Here is a 24,924-nt window from a genome sequence, read left to right on the forward strand (position 1 = left end):
CCCCCTTGTGGCTGCTGTGATGCCCTCAAGCGCCCATCCAACTCCGGATAGGATCCGGTGCATCAGTGGGGTCATGGTGCGACGGGCACCCCTTCCACGTTGGGAGGCCATCCCCAGCTGGGCCTCCGCCGTCTTCTTGCTCCAGCCGCGCAGGTCATCCCATCTTTTACAGCAGTGGGTGCTCCGTCTATGGTAGACCCCCAGGGTCCGGACGTCCTTGGTGATGGCACGCCAAATACCCTTCTTCTGGTTGGCGCTGACCTAGAGGAAAAGTGAAGTAAAAATGGATGTTTCTAGCCCGGACATTTCATCTCACGCATTGCCAAACACCTCCCACCCTGGCCCAGCCATACATACACACACAATCCTGACATGCTGGCCTGTCCCCCTCCCCACCCTCTTCCATCCACAACACTCCATACACTCATGTGCCATCCACCATGCTCACAGTGTATTCACCTGTTTGTCTGGAGGACTGTACAGTTGCGTGTACTGGGGGAGGACCCCATCTACCAGTTTCTCCAACTCCTCCGAAGTGAAGGCAGGGGCCCTTTCCCCAGACACTGTAGCCATCGTCGCTTCCAGACACAGGTCACAGCAGCACTTGCAGTGTAGGACCTCTCCTGTTGAAGGTCAGGTATCAAGTGAAGGAACAGTAAGAAAATTACGGGCTCGTCCGCGGAGGTGCGTTCCCTCACCGCCGGCGTACCTCATCATTGGCTCCTAGGACCCATAGGGCCTAATGTTAACCAATGCTGAATTGCGCCGCGGTCTTCGACCACCCACCGCGACGGTGTACAACGCCAGCGCAGTTACCTCATTTCCCCTTGTCCCACCTTACAGGTCAGTCAGCCGCCATTTCAGGGGGCCACATGGCATGGAAAAAAACTGCGACACACCTATTTAGGCCTGGAATACAGACAGATACAGGCACATTTCGATTTTCCAAAGTTTTAACAAATAACACATTGTGATACCTAAGTGTTGGATGACCTCTGCTCGCTGTTCTTCTCCATAGGGCACATCTGCTGGGGCAGGTGATGAGATGGCGGCATCTCCGGTGTACAGACCCCTGGTGGACCTGTCGACAATGGAAGAGAGACACATCATTATCACATACAGACTTGATTGTGCAACAATCCTGGAACTGTGTGCCCAGTTGGAGCCAGACCTGATTTCAGCTATCCACCATCCCACAGGAAATCCCCCCTCTAGTGCAGGTTCTGTCTGTACTCCATTTCCTGGTCAGTGGGTCTTTTCAAACAACAGTGGCCATGGCATCAGGGATGTCCCAGCCAATGTTCTTTAACGTGTTACCTGCCCTGCTGAAACACATGCGCAGCTACATCATTTTCCCTCAGGTGGAGGATTTGCCCATAGCGAAAGGTGACTTTTATGCCCTGGGACATATCCCCAACATCATTGGTGCCATTGATGGTACACATGTGGCATTTGTCCCCCCCGCAGGAATGAACAGGTGTACCGAAACTGGAAAAGCTACCATTCCATGAATGTGCAGATGGTGTGTTTGGCAGACCAGTACATCTCCCATGTGAATGCCAAGTATCCTGGCTCTGTGCATGACGCTTACATTTTGAGGAATAGCAGCATCCCTTATGTGATGGAGCAACTCCTGAGGCACAGTGTAGGGCGAATAGGTGAGCCCAAGGTCCCAACACAGTTGACATAGGTTTCTGGGAATGAGGTTGTCCCTAAGGGTTAGTAACAGTTGTCCCTCGACATTTGCAGGTGACTCTGGTTACCCCAACCTGTCATGGCTACTGACCCCAGTGAGGAATCCCAGGACAAGTGCAGAGGAACGCTACAATGAGGCACATGGGCGAACTAGGAGGATTATAGAACACACCTTCGGCCTCCTGAAGGCCAGATTCCGGTGCCTCCATCTTAGAGGTGGCTCCCTATACTACTCACCGAAGAAGGTGTACCAGATAATCTTGGCCTGCTGTATGTTGCACAACCTGGCTTTGTGACGCCAGGTGCCATTTCTGCAGGAGGATGGGCCAGATGGTGGTCTTGTGGCAGCTGTGAAGCCTGTGGACAGTGAAGAAGAGGAAGCAGAAGAAGAAGATGTCGACAACCGAAACAACATCATCATGTAATACTTCCAGTGAGACACAGGTAAGAAGATGTAACTGCTTCCCACATCTCATACTATTGTTGGAGCTAGCATAAGTCTGCCATTTTCACTCAGTGCATGGACCCTGACTTGTTACTTTGCCTTTCCATTTCACAGATCTGGGTCCCTATTTGTACCCTCTGCTATGTTTACTGCTGGCCTACGGCTGTGTTACATTGGTATGTGAACAGGTACATTGACATTGCTATAGTCCAGAGGTTTTGCAATTACACATTAGTGAAAGCACAGACAGACTCCAGATTGCTTTGTGATTCAAGTGTGTCTATTTCTGTGCAAATAAGTGGAGGGGGTGTGACATGGGCTGGGGTGATGGTGGAGGAATGTCCATGGCAGAGTCCAGTCTATTTGTTTCACAGGTGCAGTTTTCAATGGGGCATAGGAAGTGGAGCAATGGCAGTTTAAGGTGGACAGGGTGACGAAGTGGGACAGAAGGGTGACATTCAGGGGGGTCTTATTTCCTGGCGGGGGGCTTGACAATGTTATCTGTCTTGTTCCTGGATCTCTGGGACCGTTTGCGGGGTGGTTCTCCTTCTGCAGGGGGCAGGGTGCTGGTGGCCTGTTGTTCCTGTGGCAGTGCCTCCTGTCCACTAGCACCGGCGGAGGTGGAGGGCTCTTCATTGTCCAGGCTAGTGTCAGGGGCTGGTTGGTGTGCCACTGTGTCCCTCCTGGTGTTGACAAGGTCTGCCAGCACCCCTGCAATGGTGACCAGGGTGGTGTTGATGGACTTCAAGTCCTCCCTGATCCCTAGGTAGTGTTCCTCCTGCAGCTGCTGGGTCTCGTGAAACTTGGCCAATACAGTGCCCATGGTCTCTTGGGAATAGTGGTAAGCTCCCATGATGTTGGAGAGTGCCTTGTGGAGAGTGGGCACAGCAGTCCTCCCAGCTTCCCTGTTATCCTGTGCCTCTGTCCCCTGAACGATGTGCCCACTGCCACTGCCCCCAGGTCCCTGATCATCCTGTGTTTGTGGGGCTGCCTGGGTTCCCTGTAGTGGTGGACACACTGCTGATTGACGTGTCCTGGGGACAGAGGGATGGGCCTGCTGGGTGGGTGCTGTGGTGGTGTTTCCTGAGGGGGGAGGTTCTGTGGTGGCTTGTGACTGTGTGAGGGGAACCAACTGTCCCGAGGTCCCTGATGGGCCGGGCTGGTCATCTTGATCCAGGTGTATACAGCTGCTGTCATCACTGTGGGCCTCTTCTGTGGGGGGACTGGACATGTCTGGCACCTCCTGTCCGGTGACGTTGGGTAGGGGTCCTGTTGGGGTGTGAATGCATAATGTTAGTATCTGTGTGTGCCATCTTGTGCAATGGGTGAGTTAACCTCTACTCCTGTGCTTGCCTTATTGCCGTGGCCCTTGTGTGATTGGTGATTTTGGGGCATGAGTGAGTCTCTCTACTGGACATGCTTTGGTGATGGGTGTCCATGCATTGGTGTTACATGCAGGGCTTGATTCTGGGATGTGTGGGTTGTGGTAGTGGGGTATCTGTAGGGTGTTGGGGTGATGGGTGTGAGGGTGAGGGTGGGAGTATGTGATGGCATGCAGTTGCGGTGGGGTGGATAAAGTAGCAAAGAAATGACTTACCAGAAACCAGTCCTCCTGCTACTCCTGCGAGGCCCTCAGGATGCAGTATTGCCAAGACTTGCTCCTCGCATATTGTTAGTTGTGGGGGAGGTGGTGGAGGTCCACCGCCAGTCCTCTGTACAGCAATCTGGTGTCTGGATACCACGGAACGTACCTTCCCCCATAGGTCGTTCCACCTCTTTCTGATGTTTTCCCGTGTTCTTGGATGCTGTCCCACTGCACTTACCCTGTCAACGATTCTCCGCCATAGCTCCATCTTCCTAGCAATGGATGTCTGCTGCACCTGGGATCCGAATAGCTGTGGATCTACCCGGATGATTTCCTCCACCATGACCCTGAGCTCCTCCTCAGAGAACCTGGGGTAAGACAGGTGCCATGATGTGGTGTGGGTGATGTGTGGGGTGCTGTCTGTTGTGATGTGTGAGGGGATGTGTTGGTGTGTGTTGTTTGAGGTGAGTGGATGTTGTATAAGTGATGGTGTTATGTGTCTGTGGATGCTGGTGTTGTGTTAGGGAAACCCTCTCTCTGGCCTTCTTTCAAAATTTTTGTTGCAAGGGTTTGTGGGTGATGTGGGTGTGTGCTTTATATTGGATTGGGTGTGTGGGTGTGGTGTGTGTATGTGTATGTGTGTCAGATGTGTGTATTTTGAATTGTCCAATGTGGGGGTGTTTTATAAATGTGTGTGTATTTTGAGCACAGCGGTGTGTACCGCCAATGGATTACTGCGGTTGAAAGACTGCTGCGTTGATTTGTAGGTCGTGATACTGTGGGCGTATTCCTGTTGGCGTAATGGAGTAGGTTTTGGTATCGCCAGTTTATCACTGACCTTTGGTGTGGCGGACTTGTGTGGGTGCCTGTATTGTGGCGGATTCCGAGCTGTGAGTCATAATACCTGTAGCCGTATTGGTATGTTGGCGGTCTTCTGCACGGCAGAAAGCAGGATTTACCGCCAGGGTTGCAATGAGGGCCATAGTGTGGGAAAAGTATGCCAGCAGTGGCTAAAATCATCCTCACTAGACACAGTTAGAGAACACCTCACTCTCCTGCCTAACTCCACTGACTTACACGATTTCTTGTCAGGCCCCAGAACACCACGTAGGAAGCGTTTCTTATATGCAGTATACAATGAAATTTGGAAACTTTCCCAACAAGATGCTGCTGCCTGGTTAAGGCAAATAGATCAGGAAAATCTAAAAAAGGCATTAGCTGTTGTGGAGAATGGGATTAACACCTTGTCTGACCAATATATCCACCATTAATAATATTGTCTCTTCTGCTATAGACATTATACAATCAGATATGTCTTCTTTATACCATGGACAGAGTCAGATCAAGCCCAATAATGCAGTTGGGTTGTACGCTTCAAACTTTGAAGGCGGGTCGCGTTCCGTGGCAGCATGTCGGTGCAAGGGAGATATTTTCTTCCTTTAATTTAATGCAACAACAACAACTAATGGCTAAGAAGGAAATGACTTATGTAATGCTTAACATAGAGAAATTAGAAAAGTTGCCTTTTACTGTGGCCGAAATACCATCTGCTGAGTGGTTAATACATGGGGTTATTAACCTGCCTATTTCTACACTTCAATTCACCTCCTGTTTAAAACACATTCCAGTAGGTAGATATGAAAAACTGGGAGATAGTTAAATCCATGAGGTGTGGGAGCTTCCCTTCTCGTACAAATGCTTCAATGGCATGAAAGAGGTATTTCTTAGCAGTAGTGAATGCAAGACTTCAGTCAGCTATTCAATGGTATGTAAACAGCTGTCCTTGCATGGGGCGTGTAACGCCTCTGCTGCGAACTTGGCTTTTTATCTGAAGGGAGTTCCAGTCCCCTTGATTAGACCTACGTTCCAGGTGCTTTCAAACGGCAGCTACGTCCTTCTCAATAGTGAAGGCTGTTGTGGCATGCAGGCCGGAATAGTTTACGTTGTTTCGGTCTCTAAGGTTGTTACATGCTGCGGGAACGTACTGTTTCCCCCACTAGATTTAGGGAAGTAGCTGATATTTGGCCTTACATTGCTACTTCAAACGTGAATTTTGACAAGTTAAGTGGACTCAAGGCTTTATTGTTTCAAAAGCATGTGGCCCTTACATCTGCGCACGAGACCTACGTACTTCAAATGGCAAGGTCATCATCAGAAATACAGTCCCTGTTAAATACGAACTTTCCAAGACACTTTGGTGAACTCGTGGGATGAATATTTAATGAGTCCAGTACAACTGGAATCCCACATTTTTTAAAAGCTGTTGGCTCTGGTTTCGTTCTCACCTTCTCCACCATATTCGGTTTGATAACTTCAGCTATCCACTCAATTTTCGTTAGTATTTTAGGGGATTTCCGATAACTTTGGTTTATTAGCTGGCATCCTGCTGTTGCTGTTGTTTATACGCAATGGCTGTCCCGCCACAAAGAGGAGAAATGACGGTGCTCCCATCAGCTCAGCTGTTTCGTGAGCGAATGATGCAGTACTTTGGAGCAACTCTCCTGGAGCAATTGGAGTGTGACTGGTCTTTGTCATTCAGACCGGTTATGTATTGTGTGCAGCCTGTGTTCCGGTGCCTCTGGTGCTCTTTCGAACATGCACTGGAAGTCTGTCTTTCACAGCAGTGCTTGCCTGTAGTAGATGCTGATCTGTTGATGTTCTCGCTGAGGTTTCATTGCCAGACATGCACGTTGAGGTTGCATTTGCTGCGTGAAGCTAATTATGAGTTACCCTTCCTGGAGGAAGTTGTCGATAACTCATCAATGGACACTCCATGGGGTGCCGCCTTGGTTGACACTGGGGCTATGGAACACACTTGCTCCTTGATCCTTTTTGGCGAGGACTTTCCGGCTTTGACATCTGCCGAAGTGGCAGTTCTCTTGTTCTCCATGACTTGTACTTAGTTTGGAACTTTTCTAAGTTGACATGTCCTTTTGATTTGATTATAAGTCACATGCTCATGTTTTAAATTGCCACGTAGTATGCTTGTGTGTCCTTTTAACTTTTCCAAATTGACGTGGTTTTAATATATATCTTAGGTTGGGTTTTTAGCAATGATATTTTAGTTTTGGCTCTGAACCACTTTCAACCGTCAAGGAGAGGGTGTTGTGTAGCCATTTTAGAAATAGCTCCATGCACGTTAGTTTGACACATTAGGCCGCTGTGCACTTTTACCTAGATATATTTTATTCGGCTTTGCATTGTTATTTTTACAATAACCAGTTTTACGGTCTTGTTTTATTTTCATCTATCTAACTGTTTTTGATCAGTTCAGCACTGTGTTCTCAAAGAAGACATTCTTGATCACTCTGTGCTTCATTCAAGGCTACAGTTTGGTACATTACCGGTGAATGTGGTAGAAGTCTCCAACATTCGTAGAAAATACATATCCTTACGGAGGGACATTTTCTTACAACATCAGCTGTGTTATTATAAAAACACTTTCTAGTCCCATTGAACCCAAAAGTATTTTCTGTGTTTTCCTGTAAATAAAGCAACAAATTAGAATTTGATGGGCTGATTTGGGACAGTCTCAATTGGTAATAATCCCTGAGATTGTCCTCAGGACGCTGTGTCCACATACCAAAAATACCAACTCTTTGAAAACAACCATAAATATTTACATACATATAAGTCTTACTGGGATAAAAAAAAAAGTGGTAAGTCAAGTGGATAGAAGTATGCCCAAGAGTGCGAAAGCACATCAAACCAGGTGAAACACATCTAAGTCCAAGATATAAGTAACATAAATGATATATAACTTGTGTCACAATGTGAGACACTAAAATATCATACATATATCTACTATATATCACTGCGCATCTAACCTGTTATTGGCCATTATAAATGTGTCAGTTGCTTTCCCTGCAATGCAACGTGTAACACAAATGTCCATTTAACGGCAAAGAATGGAAATGTTGACATTTTTTTAATTATACAACCAGGAATATGATTTATTGTGTTGAGCGTTCATGTGGCTTCCACTACATAGGCAAACCATTGCAAGACGTACGACAACGATGTGATGTTCTAAATGCACCATTGGTAGAATATTATAAAACATTTAAACTCTCTACCCTGGAAGTAGCAAAATGCACAGCTCGTAGACATGATATGGACCACTTGTTGTCCATTAGAGAAAACAGGTGGATCTGGCGAGCCAATATGTGTACCAAAGGGTTATATTTTGCAGGAGAATTGTAGTCTTAGATAACAATGTATTGGTTCTTCTAGTTTGTGCTTTCAACAATTGATGTCATTTAATTTGCCCACTGTGGCTACAGGCCACCCCCTGCAATCCAGTCTCAAGCATGTTTGTTCTCTCCCCCATAGCAGGTGCGCTGCTGCACCCTGTCCCAACACAGCCTGAGGCCCACCCAGACCAGAGAGCCCCTACTACAGGCCAAGATACAGACCGGACAACAAAATCAGCAGCAGCAACTGGACATGTTCCACCATCTCAGGACACACCAAACCATGTAAAAACAACATGAAACACTAGAAAACATAGATGGACATACCACTACTGCCAAGAAATGCTGCAACTATGTTGCCATATTGTACAACCACCAGTAGCCCACTCCCTTCACTGTAAACTGCATGATGTAATCCCTGCACCAAATAAAACACCAGTTCACCAGTTACAATGTCCTGTGTATTATGTCGAAACAAATTGAAGTATGGATGCAACTTTATTATAAATCATATGTTCTTATCTGAGTAGCAGGAATTGCACCCCACGCATAACATGTTGTTGTGCCTACAGAACTGTCAAATTTTATACTATAATGTTACATGTCCAATGCAGACCTGGTCACAGTGGCAGTGTCTATTGACCCAACACCCCACTTGATGAAAAGGCACACTGACAGTATGCGGCACAGACAGCAATCTCATTGATTAGTCCCACATAGTTTCTGGAAGTACAGTGGTATCAGTTGGGTCCTGGAATTGACATCTTCCCCTTCCTCATCATCACCATCACTCTCCTCACCTCTCTGAGGTACTTGGTCAGGACATACAGCACCCTCCACCTCCTAGAGGGGGATAGAATGTCTCACTGCCACGTTGTGCAGCAAGCCACCACTATTCTACACACCTTTTCAGGCCCATAGGCCAGGGAACCCCCAGAGATATATAGACAACGAAATCTAGCCTTCAGGAGACCTATTGGTCGCTCTTTCACCCTCCTAGTACGTCCATGGGCCTCATTGTAATTCCTCTCTGCATCCGTCCTGGGATTCCTAACTGGTGTCAGGAGCCAACGCAAGTTTGGATAGCCAGAATCACCTAGAAAAAGGTGGAATACAGAGTCGTCATTGTTAAGCCCCTTAGTCAGACAGCCTGGCTGTCTGCTATGTGTCAGTTAGTGACAGACACACTTACCTATGATCCGCCCTCTGTCCTCTTGGAGTTGTTCCATCCTGTGTGGCACACTACTGTTTCTCAAAACAAAGGAATCATGAACTGAACCTGGGAACATAGCATTCACATGTGAGATGTACTGGTCTGCAGTACATACCAATTGAATGTTCATGGAGTGAAAGTTCTTTCTGTTTCTGTACACCTGTTCACTCACTCTTGGGGGGATGATCGGTATGTGGGTGCCATTGATGGCACCTATAACATGGGGTATGTTGGCAAAGGCATAGAATTCAGACTTGATGGCAGGGATGTCAGTACTTTGGGGAAACCTCACATAGGACTGCAAGTGTCGTACAAATGCATTCAGAAATCTTGTCAGTACCATGCTGAACATTGGCTGTGAAATTCCAGCACCCATGCCCACTGTCACTTGAAATGAGCCCGTGGCCAGGAAATGGAGAGCGGAGAGCACCTGCACTTCAGTAGGGATGGCATGCTGATTACGATTAGCCGGTCTCAGTGCTGGATCTAGTAATGCACAAAGTTCATGAATAGTAGCACGAGTGAGTCTGTAATTGATAATGATGTGACGCTCCACCATGGTCCTCATATCCACAAGTGGTCTGTACACCGATGGTGCCCTTCCTCGCCACAAGGGTCGGTACCTACTAGGGGAATCAAAAAGGTGTGATGAAGACACATACATAGGCACACATTTTCATCATTTGTGCAATGCATAGTTCATTGTAGTGACTCAACAGTAACTGCTTCCTGACAGATCTACATCTACACCACAATGAGGGAACAGAGTTTTTCATGTGTGGTATATTACAGAATGGACACATGCTTAGGTGCTTCATATGGCTAGTAGGGCCTGCATTGTGCAAAGTTTTATTTATAGATGCGTAGTTACTGGCAAAATGTCTGCCCACTGTAATCCAGGCCTTTCGTTGTGGAAGTGACCTCATACCGCTATCGGTTGACGTCACAGCGCAAGGTGGTGTTTACCGCCGATCGCACTGTCATTGGTTAACATGGATGCCAATGGGGAATCCTGGCATATCATGATCGCCGCCGGCAGTGACGGTGCACACCGCTGCGGTACGTATGCGATTTTGTCATTGATTATTCACTTGACTCCCTGATCTAGTGTGGACAGGTAATCCACTGTGTGTACTGCTGTGGCCTGCCTCTGGCAATGGATGCTGCTTGTGTTGGAGCGGAAAGGGCCCCGGCCTTCACCCAGGAGGAATTGGAGAGGCTAGTGGACTGGGTCCTGCCCCTGTATGCAAAACTGTAAGGACGGCCAGAGGTACAGTTGATTCTGGGTTTGGGGGGCACTGTTTGGGTGTAATGGATGGTGTTGAATGGACATATGTGTGCACCTCGGAGCCTGCATGGGCCGTGGTGCATGGCATGCTGCGTGCGTGTGGCCTGTAAGTCTGAGAGTACTGTCCGTCCCATAATGGACAATTAGCCAGCTGTACCTATCTTACAAGTGCCAGACCTCTGTGTTCCATATCTGTGTCACCCTTTTAGGTCAGCGCCACCAGAAGAGGGCCCTTTGGCATGCCATCGCCAAGGAGGTGCGGACCCTGGGGGTCTACAACTGACAGAGCACCCACTGCTGAAAGAGGTGGGAGGACCTGCGGTACAGGGCGCGTACGATCTGTGAAGCCCAGCTGGGGAAGTCCTCCCAACATGGAAGGGGTGCCCTTTGGGCACTGACCCCCCTCATGCAACGCATCCTGGCAGTGGCGTACCCAGACCTGGATGGGTGCTTGAAGGCTGCACAGCAGTCACAAGGGGGTGAATACTCATTTCACAAACTTCAGCCTGGAAGGATCTCTGTGTGTGCATTAGGGTTCATGCTGCTTAGAGGAAGGGACTCCGACTGGTGTCCATCTACATTATGGTCCCCAAAGGTTGTAGGGGTGTCTTTGTCAGGTCTCCCACACGTCGCCTCCTTAGGTAGTCCAGGGGATGGGTGTAGAGCAGTATTCTGGTCAGTAGTCAGGGGCATGACCATGGGCATAGTGAACGGTGCTGCCTGTTGGGTGTGTCTTCTGGGTGGGTGTATGTCTGGCAATTATGTACCTCCATTCAGCTATTTACAATTGTCTCTCCTGTTTTGTCTCCCCATCCCTGTTCTCTTGTGTTGGTTTGGTACAGCAGCAAGTTCTGGCGAGGGAGCTGAGGCACCCGCAAGTGGGGAAGCAGGGGCCCACTGATCTTCAGAGGCAGAGACATCTGACGCCCAGGGGACCAGTGGGTGGAAGAGTGAGGGGAGTTCCACGGGGGAGGCAACTACCACTGGAGGTAGTGACTCCGAGACCTCCTCCGATGTGGGGTCCCTGGCGGTGGCGGACCCTAGTGGCCACACCACTATAGTGACATCTTCCGCCACCCCCATTCCATCACCGCCCTCCCTTCTGCTCCCCACTGAGTTGCCCGTGCCCGCTCACCCAGAAAGGTGGGCGTCTCCTTTGCCCCAGGCACCTCCTCCCGTGCCCCAGTCAGCCCTGCTGCCCTCACAGAGGAGGCTATGGACCTCCTGAGAATCATCTCTGTTGGGCAGACAACCATTGTCAATGCCATCCGGGGCTAGCATCAGAAGTGCAGCAGACAAATTCCTATCTGGATGGCATTCACAGTGCTGTGTCTGCCCTACAGAGAACTTTTCAGGCTCTGGCCTCCTCTTGGACGGCAGCCAGTTTCCCTGGCCATTCTGTCCCACCTCAAACCTCCTCTACCCCTTCCAGCACACCACTCCCTTCACCCGTCCAAGGCACACATTCAGACACGCAGTCAAGCACATCAACACACAAGAAGCACACTTCTGAGCACAAGCACCACACCTCCCACCACAAGCATTCACACAACCAACAGACACATGCACACACAACAACATCCACTTCCCAAGTGTGCCCACCTCTTCCGCATCCCTGTCTGTCCCCTCTACATTCACACCCTCATGCACTGCACCTTCAGTCACTGTTGCTGCTTCTCCTACTGCACTCACCACAATAGCAGACATCCATACATGCACCCTCTGCACCACACCTGCACTCACCACAACTACTGTAGTTGACACATGCAGCACACTCACCAGACTTGCAGACACCCACACAGCATACAGCCACACTAACTGCCTGTCTTCTCCCACTGTGTCCATCCCTCCTCCAAAAACACACAAACGCACCAAGACACCCACCCATCACACATCCACCACACCACAGCATACTGTCCAGTTACCTGCCCCCACAACACACACCCCTACACCACATACATCCACTGCCTCTGCCTCCACTCCCACGCCCTCACCTAGGACCACCCCAATTGCTCCGAAGAAACTTTTCTTCTCCCGTGCTGACCTCTTCCAACCAACTGGTCCACCCCGTCTTGTCCCCAAGCGTGCTCACCTCCTTGTCCTTTCCACTCCTTCCACTTCACAGCCCACCCCTGTCCACCCTTCACATTCCTGTGCCCCTTCCCTAGAGAAAAAAAGGCCCAGGCAGAGCCTAGTCCATCTGGCTCCACCCGCTCAAAACACCCTCCCCCTTCAAAGGACAAGCCCACCCCCTCCATCTTCCAAACAAAAGTCCAAGGCCCACCCCCATCGCAAATGCCCACTCCCACCACCCCCTGCCCCCATTCCGTGAGGTGCCTGGATGCCCCTTTGTTGCCCCGTTAGGTGGAGTACCTTGCACTTTTGGGAGTCAGTTTGGGTCCATTGTGGCCCATGCCAATTGCAGCCGTACAGACTGGCCATTTGCCCTGTTTAGACTATTTGGCTCTGTGAGCTTTCAGTAAAAATATCTGTGTGGCCTCTGTTTTGGCGGCACACTGTTGAACCCTGGTCTTTCGTTTCATGTTTTATTGGTGTGGGGCATTTGTATGTACTATGGTCAAGTTAGATTTGCCTTGTGTCGGGTAAGTACCTCTTACTGTGGGGTGTATGACTTGTGCTGCTGTGAAGGGTTGGGGGGGCATTGCAGGGTGGGTGGAGTGGGCGGGTATGTGACTTTGCCCTTTCCTCCCTTGTTTCGTAGGTTGCGGTACTTACCGTCGTCGTCTTCGTAGGCGGTCTCGGTCGTGGAAAGATATTTGGCGAAGAGCAGGGCTTGCATGATCTGCAGCTCTCTATCCATGTCTGCTTCGGCACATTGTGTGGGCCAACGGTGAGAGTTTCCTTATATTTGGTTCATTTCCGTCTGGCTTTGCGTGGGGGTTGTTCCCACCCTGGAACTGGCGGCGGACTAGTGGTTCATTATTTGATGGGCAGGTTGGGCCTTTCGGTCGTCCTGTAGGTGGACTCTGCCGTCGTCGTTGACACTCCTCTGCTGGTGGTGGGTGGTTTTCGGGACGCCTGTCTTTCATTTGGTTCATTATTTGGCGGTTCGGTGCCCTTCTCTGTTGGCGTTTTTTTCCATCACCGCCGGTGGCGCGGAACGGACCGCCGTGTTCATAATGAGGGCCTAAGTCTTACCCACTGCAGGTGACACCTGTCGTTCCAATCCGGGTTTTGCTCCGGTTAACTAGCAGTGCCTGACTGGGCAGCCGAGCGCATGACATACTTGGTTTCTCAGGAAAGCAGTGGTCACTCAGGTCTCATCCGTTTCTCTCAATTACATTAGTCCCATATATACAATGACATACTGAGGCTGTGTATGTTTCAATAATGATTTTAATGAAGCAACTGCATCCTAGATAGCAAAGCGTGAGCTACAATAACCAGGACGACACAGCATGACAGTATTAACATTGTGACAAGGAGAGTGAAGTATAAGAATAACACTACCATATTGTCACTACAGTCAATAGCCTAATTCCTTCCTAGGCTATGATAGAGCACAGCGTGTTAAGCTCTAATCCCGCCCTTCAGGTTCCCCTGGGAACACATCATCCCCCATACCTGAGCAAAGGCCTGAAGTGTGCAAAACAGCTGTAGAGAACCATTCAGCAATCAGCATGCAGTCCCGGTTCTCTGGCTGGAATCTCTCTCTAATGTGTAAGGGACAAGGAAGTGTTTTTTATAATGAAACAGCTGATGTTCTAAGAAAATGTCCCGTGTTTTCTACGAATATTGGAGACTAAACGTATACCTTGTTCATCGGCAACCTATCTTGCTGTAGCCTTGGAAGAAGCACAGAGTAAGCAAGAATGTCTTATTTGAGAACAGAGTGCTGGACTAGGCAAAACAGTTAGATAAACAGAAAATAAAACAAGACCATAAAAGTAGCTATTGAAACAATAATAAAATAAAGGCGAATAAAATATATCTAGGTTAGAGTGCACAGCGGCATGGCCTAGTGTATTAAAATAATGTGCATGGAGCTATAGCTAAAATGGCTTCACAACAAACATAGCAATAGAATTGGTCTTTTGTAGTGTGTGCTATTTGTTTTAACCCCCATTTATTGAAAGGCCATTTACCACTGTGTGACTTAGTACTGAAAAAAATGTTTTGTAATAAATGTTTATATGTATTATATACACCTGAAACAGAGTCCGCTTTCATATATTTCAAAAATGTTTCTCTCCTTATAAACTAATTTTGTGTAGATTGAATTCAGCTGAGACCAATCATTTGAATTACAGATATTATCACTGTAAGATTATTCCATCAGGGGCCTCTTTTATATGATTTGCCTCCAGTGAGTCCTTGACACAGATGCTCTTTTGAAGAATCAAATGAATTTCTGCTGGTTGAATCACATGGGGCCTTTAACAAAAAAAAAGATTTCTATAGCTCAGTCATATTATTAAATATTGAAGCAACCAAAGAAAATTCAGTTCAAGTAGGGTAGGGGAGTCAAGAGATTTCTGTGTTACATTGCAAACAACTGACTGCCAAATTCTGTAAAACTTGACGTTTGGTTGTGTTGGTTTTCGAAGTGCCAGCTCTGAAGGAATATTCTTAGTCCATAAGTAGTATTACTATCGTACTCCAACAACTTCTAGGTGAGCGGGAAGTATTGTAGATGTTTGTTGGATGTGGAAGTGATGATTGTGTAGCTGTTCATCAATAGCCATGAATCAAATGCGGCTTCAAGTGATTTTAGCTTGTCTTTTATTGAGATTTGAAGGCACAAAAGTGCACTGTTTTAATATGTTTTTATTCAGTACTTAGAGACAACTACTGAGAAAGCTCATGCTCGTCTACTCTTGGATTTTATCAAAAACGATGTCAATTTGCACACTGTTTTGTTGGGTTCCATAACAGATAGAAGACCACTTTAATGTCATCTGCATAGTTTTGCAATTTGACTTAAAGCTGAAGCAGGAGTTGGTGGAGTGGGTACACATAAATATTGACGGGAAAGGGTTGAAGACAGCATCTCTGAGGAACCCCAGACTTGACAATCACTACCTCTACACATTCATTGCGATAGTACTATGGAATATCAAGGCTGGGATTAGCGAGATGCACTAATATCGTAGTCAGTACTGAGCAACAAAATACCAAGGCTCATATTTATACTTTTTTGGTGCCGCATATGCGACGCTATTTGAAGCAAAAGCAGTGCAAACTTACAAAATACAATTGTATTTTGTAAGTTAGCGCCGCTTTTGCGTCAAAAAATGACTTGTATATTTCACAGGTTAGAATGCGGCAACGAGGAAATTAAATTCTTAAATTTATGCACAACTTTGGGTTATTTTGCAGCCAACAGATTCCGAACTATAAAGACTGTGCAGTGTTTGTTCAGAAATAATAGAACTACTGAAGTATTCATTTTTGTATTTACACTGCATTTGAGATCAAATACAAAGATACACACTGTGATGGCGTATGTTGGAGCAAGAGGCACACAGAGAAACAACAGTCCGTTTTTGTTATCTATGATTTATTACCCTTTGAAAGTGCTTTAAACGTATTTAAATGTATTACGTGTTGCTTATGAAAATTTAGCATTGAAAAATGCAAACTCCTGATGAAACGCGTCTGCTGTTGCTATTTATGAATAAAATGGATGCTATACTATCCGCAGAGTGCTCCGGTGTCCTGTTGGAACTTTGTTTACTTGTATATGTGTGTGTGTGTATAAATATATATATATATATATATTAGGGACTGAAAAACATTATTTTTTTTTTTTGTAAAGAGACATTAATTACCTCTTGAGTGGAGCAAGTTCCTCATGTCCTTCTTCAATAACATTAGAAGTGCAGGCATCTCTTTGGGTAACCAATATTGTTTAAAGGCTTGATGAAGATCATAATTTCCTGCAAAGATATATAATGAAGTGAGAAGGTCCTGAACATCAGGTGGTTGTTATTTGTGTTAGATGTTGTGGTTGTCCATGTATTACTCATGAGAAAGCCAAATCTAATTTAATAATTGTATTCTGGCAAAATCTGTGTATGATATTACACCAGCCTTTCGTCATGCCATAGTTATGTCTTTCAAGGGAGGGTTCTGCTTGTGTCTTCCAGGTGACCTATACCAGGCCCTGAGAGAGGATAGACCATTAACTGCCTATCAGGCGTGGAGTAGCTAGAAGGTGGATATACTAGAGCCCATCCCAGATGCTGAGTGGAATAGAACCTGCTGTCTGGTAAAGGAGGTGTCCAGTAATCCACACTTCATCTTAGCCCACTTTTACATCCTACACTTGTCCCCTACCATACCTAGTAGAATATATCCTCCTGAACACATGAGGGCACAAGGTGCAAGGGAGGGGGTACAGTTTTCACTCACATATTGTGGAGTTGCGGGGAACTATCTCAGTATTGGCATAGTGTGGTGGGTTGCCTACAGGCTGCACCAGAATTTGCATTAAACCTACAGCTAAGCATTGCCTACTGGGTTTCACCACATGCCATAAGGAGGGTAGAGCATAATTGAGGCTTCTGCTGGTCAAACTCAGAGTGCCCATTGGTTGGCTCTCTGCCAATGGGCCCATGCCTCAGGCATCGGTCAGGGACTTGAATGGACCTGAGTGGAGTTGAAATGGATGAACAAAGTCTGCACAGAGGAGTGACTGGCAGATGGCTGTCGGGAGTGGGAAAGTATGCTGTAAGAGATACTTGATGGGAATGCTGTGGTGCCAGCTGCTGTGACAAGCAGAGGTAGTACTCTGGCTCCGCCCCCCTTGCCAGGATCTGAGAATGTGTTACTGGAGCGAGAAGAACCCCAAATGCATGACGCTGATGGTAGCCCAGGTTCCAAAACTGGAGGCAGGGGTGGGCAGGAGGGAGGCCTCTACTGGCCTGTGGGGGCTGGGTATGTGTGATACCGACTTAAATAACCCAAGTGAGGGGGAGTAGCTGATACCCTCTGTTGAGTAAACAATGGACTATGAAAGGGACTCAAGGGCTACGTGATCTAATGTTCGGCACATAGACTTACCTGCACTATTAATGTTACGTTGTAATAGATGGTGAACATGACACATTTGTTATATTTAACATAAAGAGTTTAAATAAATATGCAAAACAATTCTTTAAGTGGAGTTTTATGTCTTAATAACTGTAGTTAAAAAGCAATATTTTCCTACCAAACTTAGCTTTTTTGTATTCTTGATTAAATATTTGATCTCAGTTTGATACTACTGGTTTGCACATTCTATGACAGAGCAAGAGACCCACTACATGAGCTGAAGGAGCCAAGAAGAAACATGTCAAGCTAAGTGAAGAAAGAACTCCAAAGTTGCTACAAATTATTCAGACACATTGCGGGTCGTAAACATAGGTAGCACCAATACTCCATGAACTACAACACACCTGCCATTTGATAACCAGTAAAATATCATTTAATTTGAACAGCCTTCATAATTGTCCACAGTTGTATTACCCACGAAATGGTGAGCAAGATAAATATAGTTCAATAAAAATAAATAATAATATGTGCACATTTGTTGATGAAAAAAGTTATTAATATAGGACTAAGAACCACAAACCTGATTCACAATTAAGATTTATAGATTCAAAAAACAAATGTATGCATTTATCTCCAAAATTAGCCTGTGACCAGTCTGCATTCAAAAAGCAAAAGGCACAATACAAATGGCTTTAAAACGTGTGAATATTTTTGCATATTATTATGTTGTGCTATGCTATGTTATGCTATGCTACGTTATGTTATATTAAGTGTATTTGTAAAGCGCACTATCACCTGCAAGAGTATCCTGGTGCTGAGCAGGTGTGTGGGCCTACCCCTTGCCTGTGGTAGGTTGGTTGATTGAAAAGCCAGGTCTTCAGCTTCTTTCAGAATTCATGAAGAGGGAGGAGGCTCTGTGATGTGGAATGGGAGGGTGTTCTTTGCTTTAGGAGCAATGTACGAGATTGCCTGTTCTCCTGAAGTGGTATGTGTGCAAGTAGGATCCCAGTGGAGTGGTGGTATGTAGGTGAATGGTGGAAGGAGATATGGCTGATCAAGTAGGTTTGGCCTAAGTTGTGTAGTGTCTTGAATGTGTGTGAGGAGTTTTAAATAAGTGCATTTGTGAATCAGGAGCCAGTGGAGCTCCTTGAAGTGTGATGTAATGTGAGTTCTGTTGGGAGGTTGAATCTGGGTACTGAGTTCTGGATGGTTAGTAGACTTCTAGTGAGTTTCTTGGTGACCCTGGTGTAAATGGGGTTCCCGTAGTCCAACTAGGTGGTGCTATAGGCATGAGTACCAGTTTTTCTAGTGTTACCTGTGAGCCATTTGAAGATCTTCCTCAGCATCTTCAGCGTAGGGAAGGAGGATGCAGTGATGACTTTGACTTGTGGGGTCATGGCAGTTTGCTGCCAATGATTATTCTGAGTTTCCTGGTATGGGTGCTTGGTGTGGATTCAAGTTCAACCGGTCACCATCTTGGAGTTCAATGGTGAGGTATTCTTGCCAAATATTACTACTTCTGACTTGTCGGTGTTGAGATTGAGACAATTACCTTTCATCCAGTTAGTGACTTCAGTCATACAGGCAATGAACTTGTTTCTTGTGTTGGGGTGTAATCCAAGAGAGAGAGCATGAATTGTGTGTTGTTGGCATAGGAGAGAATGTTGATATTGTATGTTTGCAACATCTACCTCGATGCACTAGATAAAATGAGCTGAATCATGACTGCAAGGATTCTCATAAATGCATTTACTCAATAATCTCCTCAGTCAACCGCCTCACTGTGGAAATTACACACATAACACCTACAGTGGTGAGGGTGAACATCTTACACCATCCGATAGGCTTAACAAAATAATATTTCAGTGGTTTCCTTTGGTAGATACTGATTAATCTCTTGTTGAGATAAGGTATTCCTGGGAAATTTGAGCTTCCAGTGGGAGAAAAACTCAGATCCTCACAACCCTCTTAAACTGGTTATTATTGCGCTGCAAACTACCACAAATCTGGAACTTTCCTACCCACAATAAAACGTCTGCACAGGAACTGATTACAATAATGAAAGTGACCACACAACCCACACAAACCTCTAAACCACAGAAATTGGATCAACTAACATTATTTATGTCTAATACAGAACTAAAAATGGTTAAATAGAGAGACCTAAAATACTTTGGTAACAAATATTGACAAAGCCTTTTTAACAAATCTGGTACCCTCCTCACTCCCCTACTTTTTGAAATGCCTAGTTGATTACCATAAACAGGGGGTGGACTTAAGCTTCTTAATACCTTCAATTGGATCTGTAAGACAGCGCACAAACTGCTCTTTTTCCCAATCAAACCTGGTAATAGTAAGCCTGTTAAATGGTTTGACGCAAATTGCAGCAAGGCGCATAAACTGCTACTGGTGGCCCTTAAAAAAAAAACAAGAGATCAGGAAATGTTGCAAAGTTGTAGGGCCCTGTATGGAAACACCTTAAGAGCAATGACGAATATTATAAGAAAGAAAGCTTATTCTTCCTTATTGCAGGCCAGAGAGCTAGGAGATAGCAAAGCCTTTTGGATGATGGCAAATGGTAATTACTTGGAGAATAACAAGGATCCTGTACTTGACACAGTGATTCCTCCTGACATGTTGTTTGCTTATTTTATGAACCTCTGTGCTGACCTTGAGTCCTGGGGCTTTTCCCCTTTGCCCCTCCTAGACAAGACTGTTTCCAGTCTACTCATTTTGCCGCCAGACTCCCTTCTGCCCAACTGGCCTTTGGATGCATTCCCTGCTGGCCTGGGGATCGAGTTGAACAAGGCCATGCTAGAAGTGGCTAGTTGTCCAGTTGGGAAAGCTTCTTGCCCAGGTAGGATCCCCTCTGATCTGTTCAAGGCCAACACCTCACTGTAGGTTCCACTCCTGACTAATGTCCTTAATGCTGTCCTAGCCACAGGCCCACCAAGACCTGGTCTCATGCAACCATTGCCCCTGTTTTTAAAAAGGGCTCCAAAGGAGATCTGCAATGTTATAGCTCCGTCTCATTGATCAACTCGACCACCAAAATTATGAGGAGAATATTGTTAGAATGTTTACAGTCGTGGGCTACTGAACATAATTGCTCTTGGAGCTTCAGTTTGGTTTCCATCCCACCTGACAGCTGTTGAGCATTCTCTTAACCTGTACCTTCTGATCAGTAAATAAAAAGGGCAAGTTGTATCTGGTGGTTATGGACGTGAGCTCCGCTTTAAATTTTGAAACAGATCCCAGTTGTGGAGCATCATGTCAGGTATGAGGGTGAACCTCATCAATTTGCTTAGGGAACTCCTTAACAAAGTCACTGCCAGTGTGCGACATGGCCTGGGAGAGACAACAGCAGCTCTTACTTTTGCTAGCGGAGTACACCAGGGCTGTGTATGGCCCGTTCCTCTTCTCTTTATATGTTAACAGCCTGAAGGAACAGCTCTTAGAGCTTGGGGTGGATTGCCCCCATATAGGTGAACGCACTGTCTCTACTTTAATGTATGTTGATGATACAGTCCTGATAGCCAGGACTGCTAATGACCTGCAACGTCTGCTAGACCACTTTTGCAAATTTTGGACAAGGCTGAACCTGAGGGTCAATCAGACCAAAACTCATGTTATGGTCTTTGGTGCTAGGAAGAAGGAAATCACTGCCTGTGCAGTTAACAACAAAAAGTCTGTACTGTCCCATGTTTTCCTACCTTGGAATCCTTTTTGATAAGCACCTTACCTGGGGTCCACTGAAGACCAGTAGAGTTACTGCCTTTTCTAAGGCTGTCGATGCTGTCCTTAATTTTACCAATAGATTAGGCCAGAAGACCATCAGGGCACTTACAACCATATCTAAAGCTAAATGCTTTGCAGTTGCTGCCTAAGGGAAAGGGGTATGGGGCATTAGCAGTTGGCGGGTGGAAAAGGTTGATAATGGTTTTATCAAAAAGTTATTAGCAGTCCCTAAAAGCACTAGCTCCTTTATATGCCACTCTGAGGTTGGTATAGGGTAAATTAACAACATCATAAAAATGCAACCCCCTTCTTCTGTGGGTCAGAATTCAGACAAGGAGTAAAACATTCTTTAACCTGGCTGTGCTTGCTGACTGCTTGAAACTTGACCAATGTCTAAATATCCCTCAGGTAAGGTATATCCTCAACACTGGCCTGGAAGATCTTTTCATCTCTCCCAGTAGTTTGATGGCAAGCTCCCTAGGTTTGTTGAAAAATATGTTCTTAGCAGGTTATTTGGATGATGGAATGTGGCGGAGGCTGAAAAGCCGACTGTCCAGGCTCACATGGAAATTTGCACAAACAATGGTATTGAACCATATTTAACATGGGTGTGTAGCCAGTATCACAGGGTTCTGCTAACATGATTTAGACTGAGCACAGTGCTTCCCTCCCCACGGCTCCTGTTTCACAAACTTACCTGTATGCCTCTGCGATGGCCATTCCGCACAGAGCACATTTCACTTTATGTTTTTCCATACATTTTATTCAATATTCAGAAAACACTATCTTTTACCTTTTTTTAAAACTAACCAACATACGATATAGAAGAGCTGTTTTTTTTACTTATCTGCAAACATTTCCATCTGTGAGGATTTACTTTTTAACTGCTGTATATATCCAGCGTGCTTTAACCTGTTCTGTGTGTTGGATGGCTTTTAGCCATCCACGCACATGGTGGGCTTGTGTACAGGACAGCTCCAAGCTGTCCTCACACCCACCCATGGGAGAAGCGCTGGCGCTCCTCTTGTGGGCCACCCCGCTAAATCTAACCCCCTTAGATGGCAGCAGATGCCCTTCCGCTGCAACCCATGACCCCACAGTGGCATCCGATGATGTCAGCACACATGGCCCTCTGACGTCATTAGAAAATGCTGGGTATGTGCTGAAGCTATTTGCTTCCAGCATGTCGGAGGTGTAACAGGTAAGTTTCTTCACAGGGGAGGTTTTGGGGAGAGCATCACATCAGGGGAATGGTTAGAGTTTTTCCTTTCCCCCCCAATGTCTCTTTGCAGTGCATTCCTGCTGCATGATCACACATGGGGCCACGATCGTGCAGCAGGAAAGCCCACTAGGCCACCAGGCATTTTTTCAACAGGATGTGTGCTGTTTTGGGCAGCTGCCCCTTGAGCAAGGGTCACTTCCCTTCAGGGTAGAGGTCCCAAATCTTTTGACTACTGTGGACCCCCACTTTATCATTACTAGATCCCGGGAACCCCCACTGAATCATTATTGGAATCTAGGGACCCCCCTCTAAGTCATTACTGAAAGCTCGGGACTTAATTTGTTAAGATTATATAATTTTCTAATTAACCACAGCCCTTCTGAGGAGGCTTTGTGGACCCCCATGTGTCCCCGGACCACAGGTTGGGAACCACTGCTTTAGGGAGTACATGTTTAGCTGTTTCATTCCAAGGGGGGGGGGCAAGAAGCCACTAGCCAACAGGGAGTAATTTATTTGGGCATTTTGGGGTCTGGCCCCTTGGGCAAGCATTGCTCCACTTTATTAGTGGGTTTGTATTTTGGCAATTTCATCTATATTTTTAGGTCAATCTGCCCCCAAAGAGGTCAGAAGCCAATAGCCACCAGGGAAAGTTTCTGTGTGTGTGTGAACTGGAGTTCGGCTCACAGTCTGCACACTGGCTGAGTGTGCACTGGCAGTTTGCTGACAGTGTGTGTGGACCTGCACTTGGCTGGCAGTGTATGTGGGGTATCGCTTGGCTGGTGGTGTGTGTAGACTTGCACTTGCCTGGCAGTGTTTGTAGAATGGTGCTAAGATGAAGGTGTGTTTGAAGTGGCATATGGATGATGATGGGCAGACTTCAAAGGGGAAACATCACTAACAACACAGACAATGCAACGCTATGCATTGACCACAATGTCATTACTACGCAGATGTATTTATTACACATGCATTTAGCACACAGGCCTTTACCATGCATATCCATGACAATGGCAGAAAGAGCAGTTCGGGCTGAACAGGAAAGAGCAGAGACCAGAGGAGAGAGGTAAGTGAGTTTGAGTTTGGGGTGAGAGGTTGGAGTAGGTTTTAGGACAGGGAGGGGTAGGTTTTAAGGATCAGTTTGGGGTTGGAGTAGTTTTTAGGACAGGGTTGGTTTTAGGGTTTCAGGGGGGGCAGGTAGTTTTTAGGGCAGGGCGGGGTAGGTTTCAGGACAGGGCAGAGTAGCTTTTAGGGTTTAGGACAGGACAAGGTCATTTTTAGGACAGGGCAGGGTAGTTTTTAGGGTCTATGGTTGGCATATCTTTTAGGACAGGGCAGGGTAGATTTTAGGACAGGTTAGGTTTTAGGGTTTATGGTATGGGGTAAGGGTCGTTATTAGGACAGGGTTGGGTAGGGTTTAGGACAGGGCAGGGTAGCTTTTAAGGTTTAGGGTGAAGGCAGGGGTCAGGGTAGTTCTTAGGACAAGATAGGGTAGTTTTTAGGACAGAGTATGTTTTAGGTTTTAGAGTGGGGTCGGTGTAGTTTTTAGGACAGGGTGGAGTAGTTTTTAGGACAGGTTAGGTTTTAGGGTTGAGGGCGGGGCCAAGTACTTATTAGGGCAGGGCAGGGTAGGTTTTAGGACAGGGTAGGCTTTAGGACAGAGCAGGGTAACTTTTACGGTTTAGGGTGGGATTGGTTAGTTTTTAGAACAGGGCAGGGTAGGTTTTAGGGTTTAGGGTGGGGAGGTGTAGTTTTTAGGACAGGGCAGGGTGGGTTTTAAGGTTTAGGGTGGAAGCAGGGGGTCTAGATAGCTTTCAGGACAGTGTGGTGTAGGTTTTAGGACAGGTCAGGGGAGCTTTTAGGCTTTAGGATGGGGTCAGGCTAGTTTTTAGGACAGGGCAGTGTAAGTTTTAGGTTTCAGGGTGAGGGATCAGGGTAGTTTTTAGGACAGGGAGCATTAGGTTTTAGGACAGGGTAGGTTTTATGGTTTATGGCAGGGGGTTTTAGGACAGGGCAGAGTAGCTTTTAGGGTTTAGGGTGGGGTGGGAGGTCAGGGTAGTTTTTAGGACAGGGTAGTCTAAGTTTTAGGGTTTAGGGTGGGGACGGGGGACAGGTCGTTTTTAGGACAAGGTGGGGTAGTTTTAAGTTTTAGAATTTAGGGTAGGGTGGGGTGGAGGTAGTTTTTTGGAGGGGGCAGGTTGGGTTTTAGGACAGGGCAGGGTGGTACAGGAGGTTAGGGCCCAGGGAAGGAGGTGGAAGGGGCAGTTTTAAGGGCTTCTGTCGGGTGGAGTATGGTGTCAGGTGTAGGGGGCAGGGCAGGGGACAATTTACTAAGCCTGCTGCTTTACTTAACCTCCTTTTACAACTAAATTCGTCCACTTCATAGTAGTGCTTTATAATGTTAACTTTTTTATTCCTTGCCACCATTTGCATTTGTGATTGTAATGTTTATTTCTTCTTTTTCTTCTAGGACAAACAACAGTCTGTTTTTTTCATCTATGATTTATTACCCAATGAAAGTGCTTTAAAACGTATTTAAATGTATTACGTGT

The sequence above is a fragment of the Pleurodeles waltl genome, chromosome 1_2 (assembly GCF_031143425.1).
Source record: "Pleurodeles waltl isolate 20211129_DDA chromosome 1_2, aPleWal1.hap1.20221129, whole genome shotgun sequence".
NCBI lineage: Eukaryota > Metazoa > Chordata > Amphibia > Caudata > Salamandridae > Pleurodeles > Pleurodeles waltl.